The sequence below is a fragment of the Myotis myotis genome, unplaced genomic scaffold (genome assembly GCF_014108235.1).
Source record: "Myotis myotis isolate mMyoMyo1 unplaced genomic scaffold, mMyoMyo1.p scaffold_m19_p_4, whole genome shotgun sequence".
NCBI classification, from domain to species: Eukaryota; Metazoa; Chordata; class Mammalia; order Chiroptera; family Vespertilionidae; genus Myotis; species Myotis myotis.
Window position 1 is genome coordinate 95,586,531 of NW_023416346.1, and position 15,159 is coordinate 95,601,689.

A 15,159-nucleotide genomic window follows, 5' to 3' on the forward strand; every position below is an offset into this window, starting at 1 on the left:
TTAACTAAAAGCAGTTATGGTGGGTAGCCACCTCCTAGGCCAGTATTTTCACTGACAAGGTCAACCTTTACCATAACTGAGCTTATCTGTCTTTTTGCATCTATAATAACATACCCTTGAAATGTCTGGGTAACTTGTAACTTCCCATTTTCTGGACCCCTTGGGGCACAACCTAATGTGCTGTGCTCCAGGACAGATACCACAAATTCCTTCATTATCACGTTAATTATTCCTGCACCCACCTAAGTATGTATCTATCATTTTACTTTTTAGCCAATCCCAGAGGTTTTCCCACTTTGCTTCCTCCAGCCTCTCTAGTCTATCACCAATGGATTTCATGTAACCCACCTATGTCCCTTCCTTTGATTGCAATGTATAAATATAGATGTAACCCGCCATTCTCCGGAGCATTATCTCAATTCGTTGAGGTTCTGCTTCCTGGCATATGTCAACAATTTGGCTCAAATAAAATCACAAAAATTCTTTACAGGTTTCAATGGTTTTTTTTAAGTTAACAAGGGAACCCTGCTTGCCTGCGTGGTGCTAAGTCTCTCAGGGACTGTCCAGCCCAGACCTGCATCACAGATGAAGGCCCAGGACATCCATATCACTTCGTGACTCCAATCAGAATGGGCACTCCTGGGGCCCTGGAGGTGCACGCTATTCCCACTTGTCAGCCATGACCCTATTCAGAAGTGCCAAACGCAATGTCGGGGCAGCACAGGGATTATCAGAGCCCTAAACTCTTGTCCACATAGGAATTCATAGGAATTCTAATGAATGATTGATTGACCAGCACCATTTTACCAGTTGGAACTGAGTTATCAGAAATGGGAATAAAGCCAACATATAATAGATGGCTGTTACTCGATGGCGATTATTTCTTTAAGCCAAAACATTTTTTTATTCCATAGGATCTTTGTCTCTTCATCTTTGAATCCCAATTACTATTGTTGGCAAATAAAATAAAAGGAGTTCATGTAGTTTTTGCCCAAGCTTGAGTCACCATGAGCAGTAGTTTAGGAAAAGAAAAAGTCTCTAAAGAGAAAGATAACCAAGTACCATCAGCCAAGGAAAGAGAAAAGGAGGCAAAAGCCTCTAGAGCAGTGGTTCTCAACCTTCCTAATGCCGCGACCCTTTAATACAGTTCCTCATGTTGTGGTGACCCCTAATTTCATTGTTACAAATTGAACATAATTAAAGCATAGCGATTAATCACAAAAAAAATATGTAATTATATATGTGTTTTCCAATGGTCTTAGGCGGCCCCTGTGAAAGGGTTGTTCGACCCCCAAAGGGGTCGCGACCCACAGGTTGAGAACTGCTGCTCTAGAGGTTTTTGGGAAAGAGAACAAAGAAAAAGAACCTAAGACCAAAGGGAAAGATGCCAAAGATGGAAAGAAGGACTCAGTGCTGCCCAACCAGGGATGGCTTTTTCAGTTGATAATACAATCAAATAGCCAAATCCAGCACCTGGGACTAGAAAAAAATCTAGCAACGCAGAGGTAATTAAGGAGCTCAACAAACGTCAGGAAGAGAACTCAATGTATTTGGAGTTATCCAAAGGTCTATACACATATTGGCATCATCAATCAAAGAGTTGACTCAATTAACAGAACTTTATATAGCAACAAATTGCAGTCCCTCCCAGCAGAAGTGGGTTGTCTAGTACTAGTAAATCTCATGACACTATCTCTAAGTGAAAATTCACTTACCAGTTTGCCTTACTGTCTTGATAACTTGAAGAAGTTGTAGATGCTTGGTTTATGGCATAATAAACAGAAATTCCTACAGCGGTGTATAGGCTTCTCTCACCTCTCTTTACCTTCACTTTAATCATATAACTACTGTGGAGAAGGACATAAAAAAAACCTGTCAAAAACTCAGCATGCTTAGCTTTTGAGGAAACAAAAGCAAACAACTACCTGCTGAAATTGGTGAATTATGTAACTTCATTATGCTGGATGTAGCTCACAATTAACTTGAACATCTTCCAAAGGAGATTGGAAACTGCACACAGATAACAACCTTGACTTGTAGCACAATGAACTGCTAGACCTCCCAGATACTATAGGAAACCTGTCCAGTTTAAGTCATATTGGTCTGAGATGTAACCAACTCTCAGCAATACCCAGATCACTGACAAAATGCAGTGCACTTGAAGAATTAAATTTAGAAAACAATAACATTTCTACTTTACCAGAGAGCCTTTTATCAAGTCTTGTGAAATTGAATAGTTTGACCTTAGCTAGAAATTGCTTCCAGTTATATTCAGTAGGTAGTCCATCTCAGTTTTCCCTCAACATGGACAATTGGATCAATAAAATTCCATTTAGAATTTTCTCCAGGTCAAAAGTATTAAGTAATCTGAATATGAAGGACAATCAGTTGACATCACTTCCCTTGGATTTTGGAACTTGGACCAGTATGGTAGAATTGAATTTAGCCACTAATCAGCTCACAAAGATCCCTGAGGATTTGTATGGTCTCGTTTCTCTTGAGATTCTGATATTATCAAACAGTCTTCTAAAGAAGCTTCCCCATGGTCTTGAAAACCTTAGGAAGTTAAGAAAACTGGATCTAGAAGAGAACAAATTGGAATCCTTGCCAAATGAAATTGCTTAACTTAAGGATTTACAGAAATTGGTCTTGACAACAACCAGTTGACCACTCTTCCCAGAAGCATTGGTCACCTTACTAATTTCACACATCTAGGCCTTGGAGAGAACCTACTTACTCATCTTCCTGAGGAAATTGGTACATTGGAGAACCTAGAACAGGGGTGGGCAACCCCTGGCCCGCGTGCCAAACATGGCACGCCAGTAACTCTTGCTGGCACGCAAAACCCTCTCTTATAATCTTCCATTTACAATTTTTTCTTAATATCAACTTTTTTATTTTTCAGATAAATTCAGTGTAGGTGCATCTTAGATAAATAAATAATTTTACATAACAAGTTGTCTTAAAGAACATAGACATGGATTGACGAGAGAGGGAAAGAGCAATTTCTATGCCTCTGCCTTAACTCTCCCTGCCTTCATAGATATGACCAGTGTTTTGGTTTCATCCACATACACTTGTGAATCTTTGTTCTCAGTGATGAATTTTGTTAAGTCTTGTAATAGGAGTAGCCTGATGGATGAAAGTAGTAGCTCGTGCATATCTCTGAAGGTCACGAAATATAAACCTGATGTAAAATCTCTGTCATCAGTGATGCAGCAGCAAAAGTCCCACTGATAATATCAAATAGAGTCATAAAGTTTTCTGTCGGACTATCAGTGTACATGTATACATTAAAAAATAAATGTATTTTTCATCATCATATACTGTGTTTTTGTCACTCGAATAAATTTTATTATTTCTTCAAGGTTCTTCACATATGTACACCTTAAGAGATATCAAGTAGGCGTAACATGTTCTCAAAAAATTAGGGTTGGCATGAAGAAGAATTTTGAGTCAGAGATTTTGCTGGTTTGGGCACACACAAAAAGGTTGCCCATCCCTGACCTAGAAGAACTGTATTTGAATGACAACCCCAACCTGCACAGCCTTCCCTTTGAGCTGGCTCTTTGCAGCAAGCTTTTAATCATGAGCATTGAGAACTGTCCTTCCACCTCAGATTGTTGCTGGGAGTCCTTTGTTCAGTTCTTAAAGATGTAGGGTCCATATCATCCCATGGTCTGATACAAATCTGCTGGTCCAACACACTGTTCACAAATAATGTTTCATATCTATATGTAAGTCTATTTATGTAAATATTGCTATATTTGGCAAATTTATAAAGATTGCATTATGTGTTTCTGCTAATAGAGGAATCATAGTCATTTAGATTTTTTAAATTTCTGTACAAAAGGCTTATATAAGTTTTCTTTGCTGAACTTGATGGATGCTTTTCTGTTGTGTAATATGATGTGCCAGTTTGCTAAAAAAATTTCTAAACAAATTATGAATTTATTAAATTTAAGGGGCAGAGGTAGTACAGTTAGATATACTTTCTTTTAGCAAAAATAATGGGCAAATAATTTTGCTGCAACTTTTCATATACATTTCCCCTTACCAATTGTCAGATCTTTATAGTATTACTAGAGGCCTGGTGCACGAATTTGTGCATGGGTGGGGTTGGGCCGGCCCATCCCGATCGGGGCCATCGGGGCCAGGCTGGCCAGGGGGAAGGGACACGGGAGGTTGGCCAGCTAGCCCTGCCCCTGATCAGGGTAAGGGGTGCCAATTAGGCTGGTTGGCTGGTCACAGTGCACGTCATAGTGACCAGTCATCCTGGTCGTTCTGGTCCTTCTGGTTGCTTGGCTTATAGATAGATAGATAGATAGATAGGCCCTGATGGTAGAATTTTTTTTTAACTTACTTTGAAATTTAAATTTTATATATTGTTTACACTGAGTAAATCACTGGATTTTTTTTTTGTTGCTTTGATTTGCTCTGTTTTAATCAGTTAAATCTAGAGTTTATATCCTCTGCAAAGAATTTGAATCAGCTGGTTTAAATATTAAGATATTTGCTTTTTGAAACAACTGGCAAAGTGAAAAGATACAGTCAAAATTCTAGAATTCTTTTTATTGTGATTCTCAGATCAATTGTCAAGAAAAATATTTGAATTGATTCTTTAGGTTGAGGGGAGGTTATTGAGACCTCTTCTAGTATAAATATCTTTTCTTAAATTTGGGGAACAGAAACTTGTAGTGTAAAGGAGTTTTCATTCCTAAAAGTTGCAGGTTCACAAAAAATAACAGAATGATTTGGCAAAAAAATACATAAACACACACATTCTATACATGTATATATAATACTATATAAATACTTATTACAAACTATAATAGGTAACTTCAAGGATTTCTCCTTAGTCTTGTGCAATGAAAATGAATGTTTTTCTTTGAACACTGCAATATATGTATGTTTCAAGGTTATTTAACAGTGTACTGTGGTTTTATATCTTGACTTGCCTTGTAGATCTTTTAGTTCTGGAATATCTGCATCTAAGCACAATATCTTCACACTGTGCTGTATTACTGCTGAACTATATGCACTTTTCCCCACACGTGGTACACTGGCTTCAAAAAATTCAGTTCAGTACTATTGATTTTAATATCATCTTTCCTTTTTTGGCAGTTGTTAATACAGTATGGAAAAGAGGCACATTGCATAGAAGCCATTGATAGTTCAGTGGGAATTCTGTAAGATGTGCCTGTGCTCTTTGATGTATTTTCTTTGCTTTACTGCTTTTAAGGCTGGCAGTGTTGTAAATGTGTGCCCCTTATATGTTACTTTTGATAGTGTCAATCTAAGTTGGTTTAAATTTTAGAGAGACTCACAGAGCAAGTGCATTTTAGATATCATTCTAAAAAAATACACCTCACATAATGAATAACCATTATATGTAATTACATATTGCTGCTTGGATTTATTTTTTTATTCCCATTTACACGGGCATTGTGTTTTAAAGAAAATAACTTTTGAATTAAGGCCATGATATTAAGATAGAAATTTGAGGTGTTGTTTTGCTTTTCCTGGTGCTCAAAATCAGGAATAAGTTTGAGGTGAAACCTATCCTATCTAATAAAAGAGAAACATGCAAATTGACCATAACCCCGACACCCTTCCCATTGGCTAATCAGCAGGATATGCAAATTAACTGCCAACCAAGATGGTGGCCGGCAGCCACACAGCTGAAGCGAACAGGAGGCTTGCTTGCTCCAGCGATGGAGGAAGCCAAGGTACCCTGCTTGCCACAGCCCGGCTCTGAGCTGCACTTTAAGAAACAATGTTGCAATTATAAAAGCTAAACAAGCTCCAGAGACCTGCTTTCAGCCAGCTTCCGCCTCAGAGCTTAGAGCTGCAGTGGTGGCAACAGAATTTCAATTATAGAAGCCAAACAAACCTAGAAACCTGCTTTTAGCCAGCTTCGGCCTCAGAGCTTAGAGCTGCTGTGATGGCAACAGAGTTTCAATTATAGAAGCCAAATAGACTAAGAACCTGCTTTCAGCCCTCAGAGCTGGAGCCGGCTCTCAGCTCCAGTGACAGCTATAGAAGGTAAATAAATCCCAGAATAAAAAAAAAAGGAGAGGCTGGGAGCTTAAGTTGCCCTCCAGCCTGAAAATGGCTCTCAGGCCCTCACCCAGACTGGCCAGGCACCCCAGTGGGGACCCCCACCCTGAAGGGGGTGTGACCAGCTGCAAACAGCCATCAACCCATCATCCAGGCTGGACAGGCACCCAAGTGGGACCCCCACCCTGATCCGGGACACTTTCAGGGCAAACCAGCCGGCCCCCACCCGTGAACCAGGCCTCTATCCTATACTACAGGCAGGGTGGGACAGCGCAAGCTGCCATCCAGGCCTCATGTGCAGCCCTGGGCAGCGGGGCATAAGCCCTGCCCCCAGCCGGGACCCCTGTGTGCCACCTGAGCCCCCAGCTGGGACCCCCATGCTGCCTAAGCCCCGCACTGCTAAGCCCTGCCCCCAGCCGGGACCCTATGACTATTGGAGAGCAGGAAAGTGCCACTGGGCCCTGGGTCGCTGTGGTGATCCGGCCATCGGTAAGTAGAAAAGTGCGGCCTGTAGGCAACCCCCAGCTGCGCCTGATCCGGGAGCAGGAAAGCAAGTCTGGCCTGTGGGCAGCCCCAAACTTTCCCTGCTCCCCGGTCGCCATGGTGATCTGGGAGCATGAAAGCAAGCTTGGCCTTTGGGCAGCCCCCAGCTGGGCCTGCTCCCCGGTTGCCATGGCGATCCGGGAGCAGGAAAGCCCGGCTTGCAAGCAGCACCCCCATCCTGGCCATAGCTCAAGGGAGAGTACAACATGCAGTGGAGGCCAGGAGCCTGAGAGATCAACACAGAAGGGCTCTTGCTCCAAGCCTCCATAGTGTGGCTGGGGGCAGGCCCCCAGCAGATACACACATACACACACAGTGCCTGCTCTGAGCCTCCAATGTGGCTGGGGGCAGACCCCCAGTGGGGACACACACACACACACACACACACACACACACACACACACATGGCAACTGCTTCGAGCCTACGTGGCACGGCTGGGGGCAGGCCCTAGCAGACACACACACACACACACACACACACACACACACACACACACACGGGACGCCTGCTCCAAGCCTCTGCTGCCAGACTGTGGCCATCAGTAGGACATACACTGAGGGCTCCCGGACTGTGAGAGGGGCAGGCTGGGCTGAGGGAGCCCCACCCCTAGTGCACGAATTTCATGCACCGGGCCTCTAGTATTCATATAATTGGCAAATTTTTAAGTCAACTAAGAAATGGAAGACAGGTGAAGATATAAAACCCTAGAATGCATAAATATGCTGTAAAACTATTGTATATTCAATGGATTTTATCAAGTAACTAGAGGCCCGGTGCACAAATGCATGCATGGGTGGGGTCTGGCCAGCCCACCTCGATCGGGGTTGAATGGGCCAGCTGGTGGAGGGGGGGGCCCTTGGGAGGTCGGCTGGCCCAGACCCTGATGGGGGGGGGGGCGATTGGGGCCAGGGCTGGCCAGGAGGAAGGGCCATGAGCCAATCAGGGGTGGGGCAGCTGGAAGGAGGGGCCAAGGAAGGTTGGCTGGCCAGCCCCGCCCCTGATCTGGCCAGTTGGTCAGCCACAGTGGGCATAATAGCGCCTGGTTGTTCTGGTTGTTTTAGTCATTCCAGTTGTTCCAGCATTCTGGTTGCTGGCTTCTTATATATATAGATATCCTTTCTTCTTTTATTCCCAATCTACTGTGGCTTTTCAGTTAAAATTTTGGGAAAAAAAGAGGGACAGAAGGAAGTGCCTTGAAAACATCAAAGGGGAGTACAGTTTTTCTATTTCTTAATAGAAAAATGCTTAAAGTTAAAGCAGATAAGTGAGAACTGATAAGCAAAAGAAAAAAAATAACAAGGTACTCTGAATGGTTTGCAAAAGGCTTGGATTAAATTGTGGTTCTAGGAAGAGTTGCAAGCTTGTGGCAAAACATAGATTTAGATACATACTTTTGAATCCTGCCTCTTTCTTTTTATTTTTCTTTATTGATTAAGGTATTGCATATGTGTCCTTATTGCCCCCCACCCCCCCCACTCATGCCCTCACCACCCTGTTATCTGTGTCCATAGGTTAGGCTTATATGCATGCATACAAGTCCTTTGGTTGATCTCTCCCCCTTACCCCCACCTTCCCATTCCTTCCCTCTGAGGTTGATGGTCTGATCGATGCTTCTCTGTCTCTGGATCTGTTTTTGTTCATCAGTTTATGTTGTTCATTATATTCCATAAATGAGTGAGATCATGTGATATTTATCTTTCTCTGACTGGCTTATTTCGCTTAGCATAATGCTCTCTAGTTCCATCCATGCTGTTGCAAATGGTAAAAATTCCTTTTTTTTTTTTTACTGCAGCATAGTATTCCATTGTGTAGATGTACCACAGTTTTTGAATCCACTCATCTGCTGATGGGCACTTAGGCTGCTTCCAAATCTTAGCTATGGTGAATTGTGCCGCTATGAACATAGGGGTGCATATATGCTTTCTGATTGGTGTTTCTAGTTTCTTGGGATATAGTCCTAGAAGTGGGATCACTGGGTCAAATGGGAGTTCCATTTTTAGTTTTTTTGAGGAAACTCCATAACATTCTCCACAGTGGCTGCACTAGTCTGCATTCCCACCAGCAGTGAAGGAGGGTTCCTTTTTCCCCACATCCTCGCCAGCACTTGTTGTTTGTTGATTTGTTGATGATAGCCATTCTGACAGGTGTGAGATGGTACTACATTGTCGTTTTGATTTCCATCTCTCAGATGGTTAGTGACTTTGAGCATGTTTTCATATGTCTCTTGGCCTTCCTTATGTCTTCTTTCGAAAAGCATCTATTTAGGTCCTTTGCCCATTTTTTGATTGGAGTGTTTATCTTCCTATTGTTAAGTTGTATGAGTTCCCTATAAATGTTGGAGATTAAACCCTTATCAGTGATGACATTGGCAAATATGTTCTCCCATGCAGTGGGCTTTCTTGTTGTTTTGTTGATGGCTTATTTTGCTGTGCAAAAGCTTTTTATTTTGATGTAGTCCCATTTGTTTATTTTCTCTTTAGTTTTCATTGCCCTAGGAGTTGTATTGGTGAAGAAATTGCTTCGGCATATATCTGAGATTTTGCTGCCTGTGGATTCCTCTAGTATTTTTATGGTTTCCTGTCTTATGTTTAAGTCCTTTATCCATTTTGAGTTTATTTTTATGTATGGTGTAAGTTGTTGGTCTACTTTCATTTTTTGCATGTATCTGTCCAATTTTCCCAACGCCATTTGTTGAAGAGACTATCTTGACTCCATTGAATGTTCTTGCCTCCTTTGTCAAATATTAATTGGGTTGATTTCTGGGTTCTCAATTATATTCCATTGATCTATATGTCTGTTCTTGTGCCAGTAGCAGGCAGTTTTGAGAACAGTGGCTTTGTAATACAGCTTGATATCTGGTATTGAGATCTCACCTACTTTGTTATTCTTTCTCAGGATTGCTGTAGTTATTCGGGGTCTTTTTTTTATTCCAGATGAATTTTTGGAGAGTTCGTTCTAGGTCTGTGAAATATGCCATTGGTATTTTAATGGGGAGTGCACTGAATCTATAGATTGCTTTGGGTAGTATGGACATTTTAATGATGTTGATTCTATCAATCCATGAACATGTTATGTTCTTCCATCTGTTTATGTCGTCCTCTATCTCTTTTTTCAATGTCCTGTAGTTTTCGGAGTACAGGTCTTTTACCTCCTTAGTTAAGTTTATTCCTTGGTATCTTAATTTTTTTTTGGTGCAATGGTAAATGGGATTGTTTTTTTAGTCTCTCTTTCTGTAAGTTCACTATTGGTGTATAGAAATGCCATAGATTTCTTGGGATTAATTTTGTATCCTGCTACATTGCCAAATTCATTTATTTAGTCTAATAGTTTTTTGATGGAGTCTTTGGGGTTTTCTATGTACAGTATCATATCATCTGTGAATAAGGACAGTTTTACTTCTTCTTTTCCAATTTGGATGCCTTTTATTTCTTCTTCTTGTCTAATTGCAATGGCTACTACTTCCAGTACTGTGTCGAACAGAAGTGGTGAGAGTGGACATCCTTGTCTTGTTCCTATTCTTAGGGGAAATGGTTTTAGTTTTTTCACATTGAGTATGATGTTGGCTGTGGGTTTGTCATATGTGGCTTTTATTATGTTGAAGTATGATCTTTCTATTCCCACCTTGTTGAGAGTTTTTATCAAGAAAAGGTGTTGGATAGCCACTTGGCCTGGAGGTCAAACCCTCCCTGGTATTAGCTACAACAATCAAGGTTTAACTATAAGACTGCGCACAAAGACCACTAGGGGGTGCACCAAGGAAGCATAACAAAATGCGGAGACAAAGAAACAGGACAAAATTGTCAATGGAAGATATAGAGTTCAGAACCACACTTTTAAGGTCTCTCAAGAACTGTTTAGAAGCCGCCGATAAACTTAATGAGATCTACAAGAAAACTAATGAGACCCTCGATGTTATATTGGGGAACCAACTAGAAATTAAGCATACACGGACTGAAATAACGAATATTATACAGACTCCCGACAGCAGACCAGAGGAGCGCAAGAGTCAAGTCACTGATTTGAAATGCGAGGAAGCAAAAAACACCCAACCGGAAAAGCAAAATGAAAAAAGAATCCAAAAATGCGAGGATAGTGTAAGGAGCCTCTGGGACAGCTTCAAGCGTACCAACATCAGAATTATAGGGGTGCCAGAAGATGAGAGAGAGCAAGATATTGAAAACCTATTTGAAGAAATAATGACAGAAAACTTCCCCCACCTGGTGAAAGAAATGGACTTACAGGTCCAAGAAGCGCGGAGAACCCCAAACAAAAGGAATCCAAAGAGGACCACACCAAGACACATCATCATTAAAATGCCAAGAGCAAAAGATAAAGAGAGAATCTTAAAAGCAGCAAGAGAAAGAAACTCAGTTACCTACAAGGGAATACCCATACGACTGTCAGCTGATTTCTCAACAGAAACTTTGCAGGCCAGAAGGGAATGGCAAGAAATATTCAAAGTGATGAATACCAAGAACCTACAACCAAGATTACTTTATCCAGCAAAGCTATCATTCAGAATTGAAGGTCAGATAAAGAGCTTCACAGATAAGGAAAAGCTAAAGGAGTTCATCACCACCAAACCAGGATTATATGAAATGCTGAAAGGTATCCTTTAAGAAGAGGAAGAGGAAGAAAAAGGTAAAGATACAAATTATGAACAATAAATATGCATCTATCAACAAGTGAATCTAAGAATCAAGTGAATAAATAATCTGATGAACAGAATGAACTGGTGATTATAATAGAATCAGGGACATAGAAAGGGAATGGACTGACTATTCTTGGGGGGGAAAGGGGTGTGGGAGATGCGGGAAGAGACTAGACAAAAATCGTGCACCTATGGATGAGGACAGTGGGTGGGGAGTGAGGGTGGAGGGTGGGGCGGGAACTGGGAGGAGGGGAGTTATGGGGGGGAAAAAGAGGAACAACTGTAATAATCTGAACAATGAAGATTTAATTAAAAAAAAAACAATTACAGAACCATAAAAAAAAAGAAAAAAGAAAAGGTGTTGGATTTTGTCAAATGCTTTTCTCCATTAATTGATATGACTATGTGATTTTTATCTCTCAATTTGTTTATGTGATTTATCACATTTATTGATTTGCAGCTGAATCCTGCCTCTTTCAATTAGTCATGTGACACTGGGTGAATAATTTAATTATTTTAAACCTATTTCCTCTTCAGTAAAACAGGAATTATAAAAGTGACCAGTCATACTGCCTGACACATAATAGGCATTCGATAAATATTTTGGTATAAGAGATGATTCTTAGAGGTGAAGTAACTTGTCCAAAATTACACAGATAGAACCCCAAATTCTAGCATATCAAAATTATTTTGCTATTTCTTAGTTCTTTGGAAATATATGTTATTCATGGTTCTTGTGGCACATCTCTATAACTCAAGAATATTTGCCCCTGTCCTGACAGAGATCACTATACTAACACAGAACTTTGTTACCTTGTGAATACAGCAGCATTTCTAAATTATGATTTTTGAAGTACTTGTTACATCAATCTGCCTCGTTTGAGGAAGGCTGAATGATTGTAAGCTTGGCATTGGACACTGAGATCCAGAAAGTGAAACATTTCTTCTAGATCTTATTGAGCTGTGCTATGTGGTGAAAAAACCTTTTAAACAAATATCCCTCGGAAACAAAATCCTGAAGCGAATGCCCTGGATACTAAATTAAAGTCGTAGGGTATATGCCAGGGGTCCTCCCATTTTACAGTTGTCACACAGAAATTTCTTTCCCCTTCATTTTAGTTCACATATTCCTTTAATTCCCACAAACACTTCTCATTTTAAAGCTTAGTTCAGTACCAATTATTCTGAAATTTTGCTTAATGTGGTCTGGCAGATTGAAAAAATGAATTGTAATACAAGAGAAATAGGAGGCATCTTAATGGAGTGGAATAAAAACTAGAAGACATGTATGTCCTTGGGCATCTCTTCCCCCCCCCCCTCGCCCCCACTTCCCCGTGATTGTACCTAGAGAGAGCTGGGCTACAGGGTCTCTAAGATCCCTAGCATTTCTAGCATTCTATGCTTCTAACCCCCCTTCCCGCCCTCTCTCACACTGAGGTATTAGAATATAAAGGTGTGTGTGTGGTCGGGGGAGATAATTTGTAGAAGTGGGGAAAAATTGCAGGCAGGCAGTTCATCCAGTAGAGTGTGCACGATGTGGGAAGAGGAGGCAGGATAACTTGCTAATAGAATAAAATATTTACTATGCTAAGGATAGGGTCCAAACAAGCCTGCATCATTAATACCTTTGAAGCTCAACCTCCACCATGTATTGTTGAAAACCTACCAAGAGCTAGGAATGCACCAACAAGACCTCAGATGATTATATTAACCATGTTTCCTTTCTCTGAAGTTTGGTTTTGGTTTCATTGAAATGTATTCAGGAAGCTAGACACAGGCTCCCACCTGCTTTGCTACTGTCATGTGGGGACAAGCAGCTACAGAAAAAAAAAATTACTATTTCACTCTTTTCTTCTATTAGTTTTCATAGTTTTTGTCACAAGATTTGACTCTTGATAAAAACCACAGCTCAAAAAGTATGCTATACGTGTTTTACTTGAGTCAATATAAACTCCTAGTCACTATACTAGTAAACTTCATCCAGACCAATTTAAATATTGGCCTAATTTGGACTTTAAAGTTATGAACAATAGAAAGGGAAGTTACCAATTATTTGCTTAAAAGTTGACTACAAAAGGTGATTTATATTTACCTTAATGTTTTGTCATGCATATAACCCAATCAGGCAACCAAAATGAGTCATTTTTTTTCATTTTCAGCCGAGTTCCAGAGGCAGTTAAGAAACCCAGATCTGGAAGTGCCTCTGGGCAAAGATAAAGGTTACAGCTTGTGGAAGTGGTAATTAGAGCCAATTACAACCTGACTTATCTGCTTTGCCATTAAAATGCCTGTCAGACTTCTCATTTTCTAAAGGGGGGGGGGGGGAGGGAGAGAAAGGTATAGCTTAGTGGAGGGAGAGAGTTAGCCAAAGGGGAAGGATTTCTAATTCTGCTCACAAACTGAGTGTGTAACCTTAGACAAACACTCTGCCTTTTGTGCTTTGCTCACAGTCAACTCTTAACTCTTGGAGCTGAAAGGGACCACAGGAAATCACCTGGCCTAGTCTTTTGACTTTAAGAAATTAAGGCATTATTATAGTCCCATTTTCCAAACGAGATATGAACAACAATTCAAGTTAACTAGAATGTCTTCTGTCTCCTAAGTGCAATAGATTTTATTTTGGTCCTTTAGCTTAACTGTCATGAAGAGAATGTAATTATTCGCCTCACTCTTCTCACAGGTGCTGTATACAGGTTAATACAAGACTGTAAAGCACATTGAAAACACCAAGGGAAGCTTATAAATAAAACATTACCAACAGAGATACCAGAGCTTGGAATAGGTGGGTCTCAAAGAAAACAGGTGTGGATTTAGCCCTTTAAAGAATTAGCTTGAGGAAAGAAATAGAATTACATTCAACTTAGTTAAAAGGACCAAACTCACTTGCTGCAAATATGTGAGTGTAATAAAGAGTAGGTGAAATTTTCCTTGTAAAATAAAAAATCCTGAACAAAGTGGACTCCTTGGGGAAGGGTAAAAGGAAATAACGGGTTTTTCTTACAACTTAAGAATCCTATACAACCTCTAATGATTTTTTTGCCTTTTGTCCTTAAAATGATCTGTAGTCAGTCACTGAATGCCTGGACTCATTATCTTCCTGTCTCTAATCTGTCTTCACTTTGCATTCTAAACCATTCAAATTACCCCTGCCCAAATCACAATCTTTACCAGCTACTTTGAACACATCAACCCCCTCACAAATCCTTGTTATCCCCCGTATTGAATTACTCATTCATGATTTCAAGGCTGTCCATCAATCTACCCCAATCTAGTCTCTTTCCTGATCCTTCTCTACCTGTATTCCTTTTCTTTCAATACTACACTTTCTCTTCATATACCTGAAACAAATCCCATTCTTCCATCTGATAAGTCATCTCTTCACCTTTCTTGAAAATCAACTTGTATTTGATGTGAGGGGCTGAGTCTACTTAATAGGTAGAAGCCTAATGGTAGTCATCGAATATGATCAGCTAAGGGAGATTAGAGCTTCCCTCTTCCTTACATGTTTCTATCTGGGATGAGCAAGGACAGGATGGTCTGGAGCAGAATGTGAAGAAGTGCTGCGGGGTAGAGATTGCTTGGAATATGTGCTAGTTCTATGTATTAGAGGGTCTGCAGTATTTTAGGATTTGTCTCACCTTTTCATTCAATTAACACTTTATCTTTAATAAAAGCCTCAATTCATATGCTGTCATCCTTGGTGAACATGTGTAGCGGTCACTATCAGAAATAGATACCTAGAGTGAGGGAAGGGTGATTCCCTTAGTTAGCCAAGTAGGCACAATGGTGTCAGGAAGGTTATTCCAAAAAGAGGTGGCAATATTACATTGTACAGTATCACTCTGAGGAGTAAAACTCTTAGATGAGGGTGGGAGGGGCCATTCTATTATTAGATCCAACATGA

At 40.6% G+C, this 15,159-nt stretch overlaps 1 pseudogene; it reads left to right on the forward strand.

Moving 5' to 3' along the window:
• Positions 1-1,007: 1,007 nt before the first annotated feature.
• Positions 1,008-3,684, forward strand: LOC118654497 (annotated as a pseudogene).
• The last annotated feature ends 11,475 nt before the right edge of the window (positions 3,685-15,159 follow it).